Genomic DNA, 18,095 nt, shown 5'->3' on the forward strand with positions numbered 1-18,095 from the left:
CAGGCACAGTTCCATACGCATTGGGACAATGGTGGCCTCGGAAAGGCTGACTCAAGGTCACCAGCCCTGATGTAACAAACAGTCTGGCTGCACTTGAGTACAATACACCCACCACAATTGCTTGGTTGCATCAGAACAATTCTACCAGCTGGCCCAAACCTAATCCGTATCACAAGTTTGAAAACTTACTAAGAGAATAAAATCAGTATTTCCCAAAGTGTGATCTATTAGTTTTTAACATAAAAGTTAATGTGTACTTCATGCTTATGACTCACTGGACATATTTAAGTACATGAATTAAATGAATAATGAATAAACTCGCTTAATGTTCATACTACTTCTAGAAGCTGCTCATTTTACAGACAAGGCAACCCAGATTTATTATTATACTCATTTTCCGGGTGACAAAACTGACTCATAAAAACATTAAATAACTTGCCCCAAACTACAAAGATATACATAGAAGCCTAAAGTTGAACTGTGTCTCAGGGCACCTGGCTGGCTCAGTTGGTAGAGCATGAGACGCTTGATCTTGGGGTTGTGAGTTTAAGTCCTTACACTAAGTGTAAAGATTACTTAAATAATACCAATAATAATAAATAAAAAACAATAATGAACTGTGTCTCAAAGCCAAACTCCATCAAAGTCCATAAAATATGAAGAATTGTTCCTCAAAAGGATACATTTTGCACATAATTCCTCAACATGAAAGAACAAATTCCATCCAAAAGTTTAAGAGCAGAGATTTAAGTTGAAGTTTCTCTTGGGCCACATAGTAGGAACAAGAAAGGGCTACTAAGTCCATGAAGATATGTCAACTTAGGGGAAAACTCAAAAGCAAAAACAAATCATAATTCTAACTCTGCAAGTCAAGGGGAAAACATGTAAATATAGAATAAAATGCAAAAACCAAAATAACAACAAAAATGTATAATTGTAAATCATCTCTTTCAATGAACTACCTTAGATTCTGAAAACCCTATAGACCTTTAGCTGATCAGAGAAGGAGACAGTACTGTCTATCAGTGCTTATTCCAAACACAAGTAGAATGTTTAGTTCGATTTTAAAAAGGGAACACAAACATACCCCATGAACTACTCTCATAATCTAGGTCTATGTAAAGGTCATTTCATTTATGTGAAATGGATAACTGGGAGTCTTGGCCAAAGGGCTCTAAAGAGCAAGAGAGCTGTATGGATTCCAGAACCGATGGGAAAAACTTTTGGTGATCCCACGTTCATTTGTGCCATCATGCTAGCTCCTGGCTGGAAATAGCATTCTCACACCCAGCCCCTCTCATGCTGTCATAGATCAGTGAGCACAGACACCCAGTGGGGCGAAAAGCTCCCATATGTTCAGGAGAAAGACGATTGAATTACAGTCTCTTTAGCTTGGAAACACCACATATCAGAAAAGATAAAGACACAGAAAGATGGCATCATGAGAGCCTTGAAATGGAAACTTTAATTAGAGTTTATAGCTTTGTGGCTACAAAGAATGCTTCCAATCTGAACAGAGAGCAGCTGTGATATGTTGGCAGGAACACTGGCGTAGGAGCGAGACAACCTCCACTGAGTCACACCACCATTCTCTCAGCGTCTGGACAAACCCAAGAATCTCAGCTTTCTCATAGGGCTCCCACGAGGAAGTGAAGACGTGTGTGTGAATGTACTTCACAAATTTCCAGGCATGATGCAAACGTGAGACGTGATTCTCTTCATTTCCATGGTGATTCACACCACTCAAAGGCAATGACAACCAGTTCAGGAAGCTGAGCCCTGGGACCTGTCATGCATGTCCTGACTCTGTCACAGATAGGCTGCATGCCTTCAAGGAAGGAGGAATTGCTCTGCTAATGGTGCTTGGTTCTCACATACAGACTCAAAAACCAAACAAGCTATGGAAAAAAAAAAAAAAAAAAGCAAGCAAAAAGCCCTAGGAAAGCACAGCACTGACATAACCTCAGCTCAAGGATCATGCCAGTTATGACTTGAAAATTAGTGAGGCAACCCCCCCAAACACACACTTACTAGACCGTTCTCACTAGTCCACATTCTTTCCTTTCTTTCTACCTCATGCATCCTATCTAGAAGTCTAACATGAAGGCCCAATTTTTATTGCTGCTGGATCTCCCACCAATTTCCAGATAATCTTTGGGAGCTGATGTTATCATAGGAATTCAAAACAAAAATCTGCAAATATTCTAACCACTAGCTTTATCAAACAATTCCTGCTCCAAGTATTGTTTTAAGCAAAAGCGTCCACTGCCCACTCCCACCTCCCCCCCCAGGGATAAAGGCATGCATGGTTCTGGAATGTATTAAAGGAAGTCAGAGATCTTAAAAATTTCGAGGACAAAAAGAAAAAAAACTCTACATATGCTCTCTTATAGTTGTCCTATCCATATTTGATTTATGTAAGCTTGAAAGCATTTGGAAAATACTTTTAGGCCATATTATTAAGCTTTATTGGCCAGGATGGATATTGTGATTTTCCATGTAAAAATGAGCAATTTCGTGTGGTTAAAAAATAATGTAAAACTTTTATTAATATAGCAATAGCAATTTTACAAGGTAAAACAATTTTATAAACTGTACATTGTCTCTTAAAAATAAAAGATGACCATGCTTGTACATCTGTATAGAATTTGAACATTTTCAAAATACTTTCTTCAACGTTAACAGTAAATCTGTTCCACAGACAGAATATTAGTAGTATCCCCAATTTATAGAAAAGGAAACTGAGATTCAAATAAGTTAAAGTCTTTTTCAGGAATCTATGGAATTAATCTATTTATAATCAGACTGTGTGCCTTTTAAGGTTTTAAATGATATGGGTCGAGTTAATCTTGGGCTACTAATCATCTGAAAACTTTAAATAAAATAGAATCTTAACTATTAGCTTATAGAATTTCAGGTTCTATATAGAACTGTATAGCAAATAAATAACATTGTTTCTAGTACTGGAGTTAGAGAAGAGAGACACAGTTTCTGACTTGAGTGATAAGGTCAAAATATTTCTTCAGGATGCTGATGCTACTACAAAAACTTTTTTTTTCTATGATTCCAAAGGGTCTTCCCACTTGACTTTACTCTCTAATGTATTCAGTATTCTATATTGCCTAAGCCTACCATCCATTTCAGTGAATAAACATTGAAGTTTTTCATGCTGAGAGTAAGATGCTAGGATTTATTAATACCAAATCAAGGAGCAAACAACTAATTGCTGGAAGTTTCACAGTCTAGAGACATTTAATGACTTTTTTTTTCAATCAGAGGAAATATCTAAATATACTAAAGCTGGCAGAGATTTCAAGGTTATACATTTCAATCACCTCATTTTATAAATGAAGAAACTGAGAGGAAGAAATGGGACGTTCATCATCATCAAACAGCCACGCAGCATCTTATAATGAGAGCCACAGCATTCCAAATCCTTCCTCTACTACTGTTTCCAAAGCATCACACACAGCTTCATGTTATCATCTTTTTTTTACGTCATTAATCTTAAATTGACATATAAAGTTGGACGAAGTACAAAGAATCAAGCAGTGATATCAACTATGCATCAATGTCTAGGTCAGAGACTTCCATGTAACAATCTGTAGAACGAGGGTGGTATTAATTATGGTAGTGTAATATTTACTCTGGGACAATGGGAATGAGAAGAGGGGATCATCACTTAGGAGCATTTTCTTTTCTTATTTTAAGTCCTCCGTAAATTGGTTTCACATATATAATATAGTAGACAAATCTTTATTACGCATCCTATTGGGAGAATAGACCAGGATGATCAAATATTTACATATTTGTGGAGAGTAAAATCAGAGGGGTCTTCTCTAGGGACCTATAAATAAGTGAAAGGGCAGGCTAGTGGCAACTCCCCAGTAGTGCTGGGACTTCTTTATGAGCAGCACTGCTGAAAGCAGGAGTAGGAAGGAATACTAACAATGAACAGTGTCACAGTCCAGTTGATTTACTTCAGTTTGATGCACTGTTGGTAGAAGAAAGTTGACTGAAGCCTTTGGTCAGACATCAGGAAGACTGTTCTGTAGCTTCCTGCAGTAAAGCGCTGGTAACAGCTCTACCAGAGTCTTAGAATCAGGCCCACTCCAAACTGTGCTCACCATCATCATGACAATTTAAAGATTCCTTAAAGAGTCTGCATGGAGACTTCTGGCTCTGAGCAAGATGGAATAAACTCTTTTCTCCATAGGTATCCCCTTATTTTCCCCTAAAAACTCTGGATGTATTATAAAGGACCAACACGGGAAGACTGAAAGAAGGTGGACTGTCTAGGGACCCAGCATTTGAACCTAATAGTGAATTTTCTGGGTTTTCTTTTTATCTCCCAAATATCCCAGATTGGATTTGGGAAAACCCTACAACCTGGAAATGCCAATGGGGGTGGACAAAAAAGGCCCCCCAAATCATGCTCCATCAAATTGTAGGACCAGAAAGGTTAGGCATAACAGAATGGAAGTGTTTGTGACAACAGAATCCTACTTGAGCAAACACAAGGGGAAAGACACCATGCCCTCTCCTCACTGGCCAGCTGGCTCAGCAGAGAGCTTGGGCTTCCACTCCCCGCTTCCCCAGGAGTAGCAGGCATGACTTCCCATCCCATCTAGAGAGTAAGGAAGACATTTCAGAGAGGAAGAAGGCAGATAAAGGGATTCTATAAATATTTAAGAATATTTAACGTATCTTTAAGTATTAAGTGGGCAGTCCTGGGCAGACCCCTCTAGCACCGGACATAGGAAACTGATGAGAATAAACTTTGGCAAAGGTTTGGGAACTGAAAGTACAGTGTGGAATATGGCCAGGTTTTCAGAGAGGCCTCTGGAATGCGTGGAACTGAAGCAAATTAGAATAGCACTGCAGAGCCTCTGTAAATGAAATGGGGTTTTCTGAGTATACTGTGACACATGTGCAAAGACAGGGGTACCCACCTTTACTTCTTATGCATGGACGTTCTGATCCACTGTTATACATCCAATTTAAAAACTTTCCACGGTACTTGGAAACTGCCGCTCAACCCTCTGCAGATGTTACCTCATAGGCACCTGAGCCAGAAACCAGAGAACTGATGTGGAATATACATGTGGATATTGTTATAGCTAAATATCACACAAGTGTGTGTTCCCATGGGTGTTTTAAGGCTTGGCACTGCTTTGTTTTGTTTTGTTTCTCTTCCTTTATACACATTAGGTATGTTATTCATAGGGAATGTGCTGGCAACCCTGGTCTAAGATTTCATTAACCAGAACGAAGGAGGAGGACAGAAAAGGGGATGTAGGACTTTTCTAATGAAAGAAGTATTTAGGGGCTCCTGGGTGGCTCAGTGGGTTAAGCCTCTGCCTTCGGCTCAGGTCATGATCTCAGGGTCCTGGGATTGAGCCCCACATCGGGCTCTCTGCTCGTCTGGGAGCCTGCTTCCCCCTCTCCCTCTGCCTGCCTCTCTGCCTACTTGTGATCTCTGTCAAATAAATAAATTATATATATATATATATATATATATATATATATATATATATGTATTTAGGAGCACCTGCATGGCTCAGTTGGTTGAGCGACTGCCTTCGGCTCAGGTCATGATCCCAGACTTCCAGGATCGAGTCCCACATCCGGCTCCCAGCTCCTTGGGGAATCTGCTTGTCCCTCTGACTTTCTCCTCTCTCATGCTCTCTCTCTCTCTCTCAAATAAGTAAATAAAATCTTTTAAAAATTTTTTCTAAAAAAAAAGTATTTAATGATCACCCATCTGTGGGTGTAAGACAAATTTTCATTTCATAAGATCACAATCTTATTAACTCTGGATGGGGGAAAATACACACACACACACACACACACACACACACACACTAAATCTTATCTACCTCAATATCACTTCTGTGCTTGTTTACCCTTAAAGGCAGCTGTCCTTTGAAGCATTTGTCAGATTCTTGTTCAGACACCTTCTCCTGGGGCTCTCGATTATATCTGAGTAGCTCTTAGTGTTAGGAAAATCTTCCGGATTTGAGCCAAGATCTGGTTCTCTGTAACTTCTGTTATATGGACCTAGTTCTTCAGTTCCTTGGTGCCATAAAGATCAACAATAATGGTCTCAAATAATGATCTTTTTAAAACCATTTTTCTTAAGTCTTTTCATTCCTATTTCAACTTTTCTCTTATAAAACATAGTTTGAGTTTTTTATCTATCCCTGTCCTTCCTGAACATACCCAAGTTTGTCTAATACCTCTTAAAGTCCCACCAAATTAATACTAGCGTGATCTTCTTCCAGGTTCTGCTTTGCGGTGACTGTCCATCTAAAGATGAGAACTAGTATCAGACACAACGGAAGGACTTCCTTTCCTGTGACCTTTCAAACTCATGGTATCTCATTCTACTAGATTCCACAGAATCTCATCACTTTCTTCTTTTCCGCGGGTAGATGGCATCACAGTGCCAGTCCACTGATGCATTTTAGAATCTCTGGCTGGCAGAGAGAAACCGGCTCTTAAAGCCATCCGATGCAATGCTGCTCTTTTCCTAAAGGACACCTCAAGACCTAGAGAGAAACATTAGTGATAAAACCAGAGATAGAGCCAGGGCACCTGAGTTGCTCAGTCATCTGAGCATCTGATTTTGGCTGAGGTCGTGATTTCGGGGTCCTGGGATCTGAGCCCCACAGCAGTCTCTGCCCAGTGGATAGTCTCTGCCTCTCCTCCTGCTTGTGCTCTCTCTCTCACCCTCTCCCCACTTCACTTAAATTTTGAGATTTTAAATAAAATTAAAAAAAAAGAAAAAAACTAGAAATAGAGCCTAAATCGCTTAATGCTAGACTAATCATCCCTCCCATTGCTGAATACTCAACCACTTACCTGACTGCTGCAGAAAAGGCAGTCATATTTTTAGTATCTGTGATAAAGAGATGTTTTTTTGGATTCCCAAACTGAGGCCATCCCCCAAGGGTACTCAAGATCAGGGTGGAGAAGAGGTTTACAGGGGCTTAAAATTCCCAAAATGTGTTGGTCTGTGGGAAGAGATTTTATCTACTAATAAGAAACAGAGAAGGTTTGGAATGTGTTTGAACAGAGTCAATTTTTTTTTTTTGGAAAAATACAAAGAAGAGGCCACAGTCTCAAGGAAATTGTGAAATAGAAGGGTCAGAAAATGTAGTGGGGAAGAGAGCAAAAGGACTTTTTGCAACACAGTCCCAAGTGTCCAGTCACAGGATCATTTTTGTTTTAGCTCGGTGATGAGAGGAGGCTGTGCTCCATTGTGTAGAGAAGTGAACTTGAAGCCAGTAGCTCGGACAGAGTTGATCAGGTTCTGGTATTTTGGGCCTCACAGTTTTCTGAACCTACTACATTGTAATTATTCCCTCAGTTTATCATGATATATTGGCTTAACTTTTCTTTCTTCTTTCACCTTCCCTCACAAGCTTGCCTTCTGCCCAGACACCAAGAAGCAAAGAATAAGTATTTTTGCGTCACCGCCAACCTAAGTGAGCCGACAAACTTTTCATTAATAGATTCTCATAAGAACCCACTGAAGTAGGTATGACTATCCCATTTTCCAGATAAGAAACTTAGGTTCATATAGGTGAGCTTTCCCATGGTGACCCAACGCATAAGAGGCAGGACTTTTTGAATATACGTCCATTTGATGCCAAAATGCCAGCCATGAGAAGTACGTGAGAACTCAGATTTTGTCACCAGAAAAACCTGTGTTCAGATTCTAACTCTGTTATGTTGTACTAAGTGTATGTTCTCAGACATATTATTTAAACTTCTACCTTCACTGTTCCTGTAGCAAAATGAAAATTATACACTTAACCACTGAACAACATAGGTTTGAGTTGTGCAGATCCACTTATACTAAGATTTTTTCCCCAGTAAATATAGCACAGTGCTATAAATGTATTTTCTCTTCCTTATTATTTTTGTTTATAAGATTTATTTATCCGAGAGAGCGATAGAAAGCATGCACACACATGCCAGGCAGGGGGCAGAGGGAGAGGGAGAATCCTGAGTAGACTCCTCATTCAGCAGGAAGCCCCACACGGGCTCAATTTCTGGACCCTGAGATCATGACCTGAGCTGAAACCAAGAGTCGGACGCTTAACCCACTGAGCTACCCCTTAACCCACCCCTCCTCTATATGATTTTAAGAAGATTCTCTCTAGCTTACTTTATTCTACGAATACAGTATATAATACATGTAAACACAAAATATGTGTTTATTGATTATTAAGCTATTAGTAAGTCTTCAGGACAACAGTAAACTACTAGTAGTTAAGTTGTTGGGGGGTTGTTAAAAGTTGTATGAGGATTTTCAACCATGTGGGCGTTGGCGCACTTAACCCCCATGTTGCTCAAAGGTCAACTGACCTAAGATCTGTAGTAGGGTTATTATGAGAATTGAGTGGGGAAAATTTTGTAAAGCTTTTAGCATAATACCTGAAACAAAGTAACAAAATAAATAATATCTATTATTACTACAAATTATAGTTATAAATTATACTGCCTCAGAACTAAGTCTGATGTTTGGTCTTGGTGGGGTTTTTAAAGATGATTTTATTAGCTTTCCACAGAGATAGGCATGGAATCATAAAGACCGTGAATAACTTAGCATAACGTTAAACGGAAGGTTGAACTACTCCTAGGAATTCACAGAAACCTCAAGTGGCAAAGTGACACTGCCCTTAACAAACTTAAAAAGTCAACTGAAGTCACAATCTACTTGGACTTAACTTCGAGGCAGTATATTTATAACTAATTATTAGTAAAATTTCCTAAAAGGAAGCATTTCATATATTACCATAGCTGATTTTTTTCAAGCTTCAGACCAGTACACATTCTTTTAAAACTTACAATCACTTCAATGTACACTTAAAACAACCTTTACTCCGGATGCAATGAATTATCCAGCTTTTCCACCATCTCTGCTTCCAATAGTCTTTCTTTTGTAGTCCTGTTTTCCTATCTTCAAGTTTAAAATTACCAGTGTTTTCTAAATGGTATTCCTCACATGCCACAAATCTTGAAGTTCTTTCTTCCCATCTAATTCTATCGCTCTGATACAGAACATCTCTGACCCCCTACATAATCACGTAGGAGTATTGGATTCATATTATAACTGGATACACACTTACTCCCCTCAATGAACTATGACCCACTTGAAGGTAGAGAAAATGTCTTCTTCATCTTCACGTCTCGTAACAGAGCTTGGAAAATTCCTTAACAGCTGCATTGAGAAAGCAGTGTAGTTTCATGTAAATTTAAAGTGAACATTTTTACTAAGACTCTATCTCTTTTTTGTTTGGTTTCCTGTAGCATTTATTTATTTATTTATTTATTTATTTATTTATTTGAGGTGGGGGGTCATATCATTTGGCGATTTTTCAGGGCTGTGCATGTAGAACCTCCCCCAAAGGGACACCTTCCTTCTCTGTGTCACTGAGGAAATGGAATGGCCCTGCTACCCTAGGCTTTCTCAAAGCAGAAACATCTGTACTGTGAATGGGGCCGACAGCATTATATCACTGAAGAATGACCAACATTTGCTTCCAAAGGAATGGCTCTAGGACAGGCATGTGTGATGCCCACATGTTACTTCCGGCAGCATCCTTTTACATGGGGGAACCGGCTCTTTTGATTTCCTTGCTCTTCTTTTCCTGTACTTAATTGTTTCTATCCTCTCTCCATCTTTCTCCCTTTATCTTCCTGTTTCCCTTTGGTGTCCTCCTGAAATTCCTGTCTTGAAACCTAGTCCCCAAGGGGATGGGATCAGGAGGTGGGCATTTGGGAGTTGGTTAAGTCATGAAGGCAGAGTCCTCATGCATGGGATTAGTGACCTTATATTGCATTAGTGACCCCAGCAACCTTCATAGCCGCTTTTGCCATGTGAAGTCATAGCAAAGCAGGATTCTCACTAGACACCGAATCCAGTGGTGCCACGATCTTGGCCTCACTGCCTCCAGAACTGGGAGAGGGAAATGTTTGCTGTTTACAAGCCACCCAGCTTGGGGTGTTCTGTGATAGTAGCCCAAAAAGACTGAGACACTTTCTGACCCTCTCTCTGTCTCAATCTCTATGCCATTTCTTCTTTCCTCTGACACCCTCCTATTTATGGTCCCCACTTTTCAGACTTCTGTTTAGGGTTAGGTCAAGTTGTTTTCTAAGATTACATGTGACACAGAGCTAACCCCCCCAAAAACTAAGAGTTGCAATGAATTAGTTTTAAACGACTGAGTTTGGGTACACTCTGAATTGAAAGAGACCTAAGTTAATTCTGGAGTTTAGCACTAAAAACCATTAGTTTGTATTGCTACAGCAACCTGTCCTATCACGTTCAGCTGAAAAGTGTAAGTAGAGTGAAGCCAGAGCCTCTGCTCTTTCCCGCAAGCCGAATTAGTGCACCCGCAGGGGAGGACCAGCTGTAGGATATAAGCCCCGGGATTTGCATCTTGGAAAAAACAGCTCTATTTCCAATGAGTTTCCCCCTCATAAAAGTGTCAAATTATCGTTCAACATTTTCGTTTTCATAAATATCATAATTAGTGAACACATTGCTATCTAGCATTCATTGTCCAAGACTTAATTTGTACTTGTCTCACCTTAATGTCCAGTTATCTCAAATACGGCCAAATATTTAAATCAGTGGTTCTCTATGTGAAATGATTTTGAACCTGAAGAGACATTTTTGCAATGTATGAAGACTTTTTTGGGGGGGGGGGTCACAGCTGGGAGAGGTCTTGAATGTGTAGCTACCACTATCTAGTAGGCAAAGACCAGGGGCGCTGCCAACCATCCCCAAATGTACAGGACAGCCCATCACAACAAAGAATTATTCATCCCAAAATATCAATAAGCCAAGACTTGGACACTCCAGCTGAAATGCCTGCTGAAACTGTGCAGACTCCACGGCATAAGTGAGTCTGTGGCAATCCTATAGAAACAATGATTGACTGTGAAGGTCTCTGTCCCTGGTGCCATTTTTAAATGCCACGTACTAAAATCAGATGCTGACTGTTGATTCTGGATTCAATCTAAGAAATATTATTAAGAAATAACTCTTGCTTCAGTGGGGAAATAATTAGTATGGTCTTTTGGGTTAGTCTTTGATACTATAATTTGAGGTCATTCTTTTAAAAACAGCCAAATCTGGTTTTAAGGTAATTCACTGTGTCTGGAGTCCTAATTATGTGTTGATTTCTTCATGCAAGCCTATTGATCTTGGCAGAGTAAGAGCTAAAAATTTAGCATTCAAGCAGGAAAAACAAATCAAAATTGGCTCACTTAACGTTTCTGTGATTGAAGGTTTGTTAACAGTTTCTCTGTTTTGCTTTGGATTTATTTATTTCATTATATTTCTTGTTTTCGCCAGTCCCTTCCTGAGTTCCAGTCTAATTACATTGCAGTCCTCAGCAGTATCCCATTACTTGAACAAAAACCGAATCTACTTTTTGCAGATAATGAATTCCAGTAGGATCATTCTGATACCCCTGAGCTCCTGGAAAATCTGACATCTTGGGTCTCTCTCTCTCTCTCTGGCTCTATTCCTTCACTTCCCTTCCAAAGAAGAGTCTTTGCCTTGTTCATTTGCATTAGGCTTACCGGGGAAGAGCACTAACCCAGGTTCCTATACCTGAGTTTTTCTCAGAAGTGGGCACATAGTAGTTCAGGAAATAACATTGCATAAGGGAGCTTTTATTTTCTGGGCTTATTCCAACTAACAAATGATGTGTTTCACTTTAATTTGGTTGAGTTTTTGTTTTCAGTGTGAATCTTACAAATAGTAGTCATCAGCAAAGTCACGGATGTGGAACTCAGGGTTCTTGGATTCTAATCCTGGCTCTTCCATTAAATTGCTGGATAAATTTGGACAACTTGATACTCCCTCAGGCTCTATTTTCTCATCTGTAAAATGGGATGGTTAGAACACTGATGTTCCATGAATGTGGCAGTGAGCAGCTGCAGAAAGATGGGATCCTGGAAGGGGAGGGGAACATCTCCCCAACATATGCCCAAGCCATGCACAGGGCATCCAGGGGAAAGAACATTAAAAAGTTTCACAGAAGTAGATGCCAATGTCTGTGTATCCAATTAAACAAGAGGCTCTGTGGCCTTCAGTTCATTAGAGCCGGAGACCTGACAATGCCTTTACCACTACCTGCTTTTCTCTTTCCCCTATAAACCCCCTCAACCCTCTCCTTTACAGATGTGATTGCACTGTGGGGACCACAGACAGGACAAGGGATCAGGGAGGAAAAGCAGAAAGAGAGAAGTACAGAAAACAAAGTAAAGCAGAAAGGGGTGGGGCCAAGTGAAACCAGCTTCTTCTGACAAGAGTCTGCAACCCTCTTCAGCCCTGAAAATCAAAAATCATACACTCAGCACTAAAGCGTACCAAATCATTTTTTTTTTTTCTTAAAGATGTGTTTGGGCCATTTGGCAAATGAGGGTTAGCTTTCATGGAAATTACATAGCTAAGAAGTCAGACAGCAGGAAAGGAGGGATGGATAAAAGGACAGAAAAAGAATTATAGGAGAAAAGCTGAATGGAAAAAAAGACAGGAGAAATTATTTTTCCTAATGAGAAATGCAAAATTTTCCACCAGACAACTACGACTCTTGGCTGAGTGGCCTACGTATCATGCGAATGAAAATGCAGGGTGGGCAGACCAGTCTGGGGTCTGTTCTGTCTCCGAAGGCACCGGGTCCACTGCAGGTCTCAGCTGCCCCCAATTCACCAGAGTGCCCTTCAGGAGGTACCCATGCCCACGGCACAGCGTCTGGAAAGAGCACAGGCCGTAAATTACAATACCTACCTTCTGTCCTCAGCTTATTGACTCTTCTTGATTTGTCATGGAAACTGTGAGGCCAGTGTCATCAGCTATTAAGGGACAGGGACAGACTTCAAGATCAATGAGGGTCCTTCATGCTGTAGCATTACATAGTTCTAATCTATAGTACTTGTCACCCTTGCTTTCCCACATTTCTTGAGCAAAATACTGATCCCTCTCTCCCAGCTTGAAGATCTGTAAGGGATTCTAGGAAACCCAGTTTGTTCAATTCCTTGGCAGTAGAAAGAAACCACCATTACAGCAAATTCTAATTTTAGGTGAACCCACCCACCTTTCAGAATGTGTCAACTCCCCCCTCCCCCGCCTCCCCGTGAAGCACGTTGACATTTTATCAGACATTCCCAAAAGAATTCCACCCAGCTATCCCCTTTGGAGTTTAGCAGGGGACAACTGATATTAGTGACAGAACACACTAGATTCTCAGAGATGGGATCTAGGAAGAGAGACAAGCAGTTCACTGCTTTCCTTTATTAAAACCTGCAAAGGAATCCCTGATTCACTAGACTAAGGAGGAGGTAAGTAAGCAGTTGCTACTCTCATCGAACTGAATTTTAAAGCCTTGGTGGCACTAACTATTTGCAATCTCGAGGGAAGACTGATAAAGAGCTGACAGAGCCTCCAAATGGCCTGCCCCCTCTGGGAGATGACTAGGATTCCAATTCCTTGGCTCAGGACCTAAAAGCTGCTAGACAAACAATCTCCCGTGTTTCCTTCCCAAGAAACGGGACAGAAAGATGGTACTAGTGGATTTTGATGACTCAAGCATAAAAAAAAGTCTCAATTGTGAGACCAAAAAAAAAAAAAGGCCTCACCGCACTCCCCCTCCCCCAGAGTAAATAATCCCTAGGACAATTTCAGAACAGCTATTTCAAGAAGATATAAAGTCAACTTCCTATTTGAAATAATTTGGGGACAAAATGTACATAGTCTACATATACGTTTAAAAAAAAGAGAGATTTGAAAATGGGATACACAAAAGGTTTTTCTTCTGAACTAACAGTTGAGACCTAGGGTTTCCATTTTGTGCTTGTGAAGGCATTCATCTAGAAAGAAAAAGAAGTTGATAAAACAGATTAAAAGTGAGAAAGTTCCTTGAGTTTACTCTTCTTTTCTAGAAACCACTAATAAAAGAGATTATGGTCAAGAGAAAGGGAGTTTAGGGAGAGGATTTCAGGAGGGAGATAGGATTGCCTAACTTAATTGCTATTTCCTTTTCTCCCCCCCTTCAATCCTGAGAAGAAAAACAAAGGTCAAATGGCTCAAAGCACCAACTCAGAAACAAAACAGGCAGGGGCAAGCTTGTTTTAAGTAAAAAAATAAAATAAAATAAGCGCCACTAGTTTTTTGCTTTTTGTTTTTTTGCTTTTTTGTTTTTATTGAGTGGCTGGGAACAGTGGGAGAAAAACAGTCCCTGTCAAAACTATTCCTGGTGATCAAGCCCAAAGATAAGGGAAAAAAAAAAACATCTTTCTTACACTTGCTTAAACTCAACAAATGTATGTAAAGCAGGCACAATGTGTCAAGGGTTTCCTAAAGCACAGTTTTAAGTAATAATTAAATTGGGAAAGAAAGATGGAGGGGAAAGGAACAGAGTTCTACAACATTAGCCAGAACTTACAAGTAGGAAAAGAGTGAGAAGTCAAGGAATCTAGTCTTTCTGTGACTTTGTCCCGCATCTGACCAGCCAGGACACCCACCGAGTAACCAGTGTGAGAAAACCCCCTGCCACCATTCAGAGATCTTTCTCCACAATATTTCATACATAAAAAACCAAGCTATTATTCATTCCACAAACATACACTGAGCATTTACATACATCTATGTACATATATCTATTTGTATGTAAATCTATATACATTATAGATGTTTGGGAAGTATAGATGCTGAGGACCAACTCAGACCTACAGTACCTAAATCCCTCATTTTAAATCATATTTTTCATGCCCAGATGATTAATAATAATCCTTTACCTAATAATCATCCCAATCTGGAAACTCCCTCTTTGGGAGATACAAAAGTGACTAAGATAGTTCTTTGATGTCAAGTTCACATCACTGATAGGCAAATACATAAATTCTGAAAGAACAAAGTTCAAAATGAAACATGAGAGGAAGAGATTCCTCGCTGTGGACATTCAAAGGAGGCAGAAAGGGTGTCCCTTTTTTTTTTTTTAAAGATATTATTTTTTTGACAGAGAGAGATCAGAAGTAGGCAGAGCAGCAGGCAGAGAGAGAGGAGGGAGCAGGCTCCCTGCTGAGCAAAGAGCCCGATGTGGGGCTCGATCCCAGGACCCTGAGATCATGACCTGAGCCGAAGGCAGAGGCTTTAACCCACTGAGCCACCCAGGTGCCCCAAAGGGTGTTCTTGTGAGAGTTGAAAGGGTGTGAAGGAGAGCCTCACAGAAACAGGTGTATTTGTGTCACGACAGTTACAATTTGAATATGTTCAGAAGGAGGAGGAAAAAAATCTACTATCAAATTAATAATAAGAAGAAACAGGTCTCCATTGTTTTTTGAGAAACAGGCCCTGTCCTGAGTAGCTTACATAAATCTTCTCTTAAATCTAACCTAAATCAATCAGGTAAGTCCTATTATCTCCATGTTACACATGGAGAAAGCAAACCTCAGAAAGTGTAGGTCATTTGTTCACGGTCAGCCAGAGACTGAAGAGGTAAATTTCAGTTCTAGATCTATCCCAAGCCAGAACCCACCTGCCTCCTAAAGAATAAACAAAACCCAGGTATGCAAAAGTAGCAGATAGAGAAGACCAAGCAGCCATGGTTCCATCTGGCGGGAGGGGGTTGAGTGGGGAAGATATCCCGGGAAGGGTACAGGGGAGGCAGGATCTGGATGCTGCATTCAATTATGTGGGCTGCATAAGGCAGCATGGAGAAACCACTGAAGATTTCTGAGCAGAGCATACCATGATGAAAGTTCTATCTTGGGCTTTGGGCTATGAATCATGAGTTATGTTTTACAATCTGAAATGATAAAAATCGAGGTTTGAAGAGTCTCACCCTGCATTTAAACAGAAAGGCATGTCTAGGAACCCGGTGGAACTACTGCCTCATCGCTGTCCAGACAAATTCCCAACATGCCCATTCTCAAGGAATATTCTACAGAGCAGAGTTAGAGATAAATGCAATGAGTCTCTGTTACGCCACAGGACAAGGACCTACTCATCCCTGGAGCTGTCCAAATCTGGCAGAAGGAGAGCCCTGGGGATTGCAGCATGCCCTGGGACCTGAGGTGACCTGGCGGGGCATTGGGCACAGCACAGACATGGGCATCAGTTATTGGCAAAGGCCAGACTCCCAAATATTAGTCCTGGGCTCCTTTCATCAAATCATGTTGGCTCCGCCATTAAATATGTAACACTGAATAAGCCCCCTTCCCTCACCGGCTCTCCCTTTTCTCATCAATGAAATGAGAAATTGAACTTGTCGGGACTCGGATTTCATAATTCTCAATACGTTTTCCTCTCCGACACACCAGGAGAAAAGATCTGCTTCCATCGGTGGCTCAGTAACTGGGGTCCGGTGGAAGAGCAGCAGCTCCCAAGAGCTTCTACAGCTGGGAGATCCTAACACAGGAGTAACTGTGCTTCCTTATCTCTAGGAAGCCCACTAGTTCTGACCATATTACAGGATTCATAGTTTTCAAACTCTGGCTGCAAACTCCTCACTGAATTCAACGTGGCCCAGGAGCATCTTTTTCAAGTGTAAACTGGATCACAGAGGTCCAAGGTTATTCAACAACATGAGGGGCCGTGCTCATATCTGAGCACATCTGGGGAACTCCACATTCTATCACTGGGGAGTAAACACTTCTGAATTCAGACTTGTCAGAGCCTGACAGCACTTTGTTGTTATTTGAGAGCTTTGTTTTACTCTCAAAGGATGGTGTCTGCGCGCATGGGTGCGTGCACACATGCATGTGTTTATGATTAAGATTCCCAGGAAGCCAAGAAGAGACTGAAATTGTGGAGGTCTTAGGAAAGGGGAGGGGAAGTAGCATGGTACACTTTATTACACGTTCACAGAGACACTCCTACAAACTCAACCATCAAAAGTGAGTTTCCAGGGCGCCTGGGTGGCTCAGTGGGTTAAGCCGCTGCCTTTGGCTCGGGTCATGATCTCAGGGTCCTGGGATCGAGTCCCGCATCGGGCTCTCTGCACAGCAGGGAGCCTGCTTCCCTTTCTCTCTCTCTGCCTGCCTCTCTGCCTACTTGTGATTTCTCTCTTTAAAAAAAAAAAAAAAAAAAAAAAAAAAAAAAGTGAGTTTCCAAAGAAATACAAGTATCTCCTCCTTAAGAGATTATCAATTATATAGATGCAAGAAGCTTTGCTTACTAGAAGATACTCTGTTCTTAGGAACACTGCTGGTCAAACAGAAATTAGGACATGGGTTCAAATATTTTGGGGAGAACTTGCTAAAACTATGTTGCTTCATCAGATCACACCCAAGAGTTCACCCACAAAGGTGCCCATGAGTAACTAATTCCTATAACCAATTCACTGCAAAAATTTGAGGCATCTCAAACCTATAGCTTTACCTTCTTTGACCTCTGATCAGGGGACTGAAGCAGAATGACTGATCTATGTAACATTAACAGTGATGTAAGCTTAATTACAGAACTAGAGAAACCCACATTTTGAGAGTTACCTCATGGTTATTTGTTTTTATAGGACTGGAGAAGAATATTCATTTCTTCTCCAGACATGAGAAAGGAAAATCTCCCCAAAATGTGTGACAGAACTATGAGCAGGAGTGCCAACCTTATACCGGAGACTCTTGGGAAGACCATGCTAACAGGACCAAACTCAACTACCCACATTCTATCCTGGGAACTGGCTCAGGATGTCTTCTGCTGTCAGATACTTAAAGTCTCCTCCATCTCTGCCACTGACTGATTCTCTAAGACCACCGAAAATTAGGCCATTCATCCAAAAAAAGATCAGATTTATACCTAATGCATGGTTTAGCAAATTCATCAAGAAGCAAAAAATATCAGAAGACAAATCCTTGAAAGATTCAGGCTTGATCCTTATTTCTTACCCAAGATATTAGTCTAGCGTACCTTGGACCCTTGGCCCTAGCACTGGGCTTTCAGAGTTCGTCTCAGTTGTAATTTCCTGAACTCCACAAACAACTGCACATGTCCATGGTGTCCTTCCCACAGGAGCACAGACCATGTGGGACGGTGTGCATGTAGATCTGTACCTGGTGTGTATATCCGCCAC

General features: G+C 40.8%; 1 protein-coding gene across 1 annotated transcript in view; it reads right to left on the bottom strand.

The window, feature by feature from the left end:
- The window catches only part of P3H2 (prolyl 3-hydroxylase 2), a 150,084-nt gene that overhangs the window by 130,241 nt on the left and 1,748 nt on the right, over positions 1-18,095 (bottom strand). The gene's annotated exons all lie outside the window — the stretch shown is intronic.

The sequence above is a fragment of the Mustela putorius genome, unplaced genomic scaffold (assembly GCF_011764305.1).
Source record: "Mustela putorius furo isolate JIRA1106 unplaced genomic scaffold, ASM1176430v1.1 tig00003834_pilon_pilon_pilon, whole genome shotgun sequence".
Taxonomy (NCBI): Eukaryota; Metazoa; Chordata; class Mammalia; order Carnivora; family Mustelidae; genus Mustela; species Mustela putorius.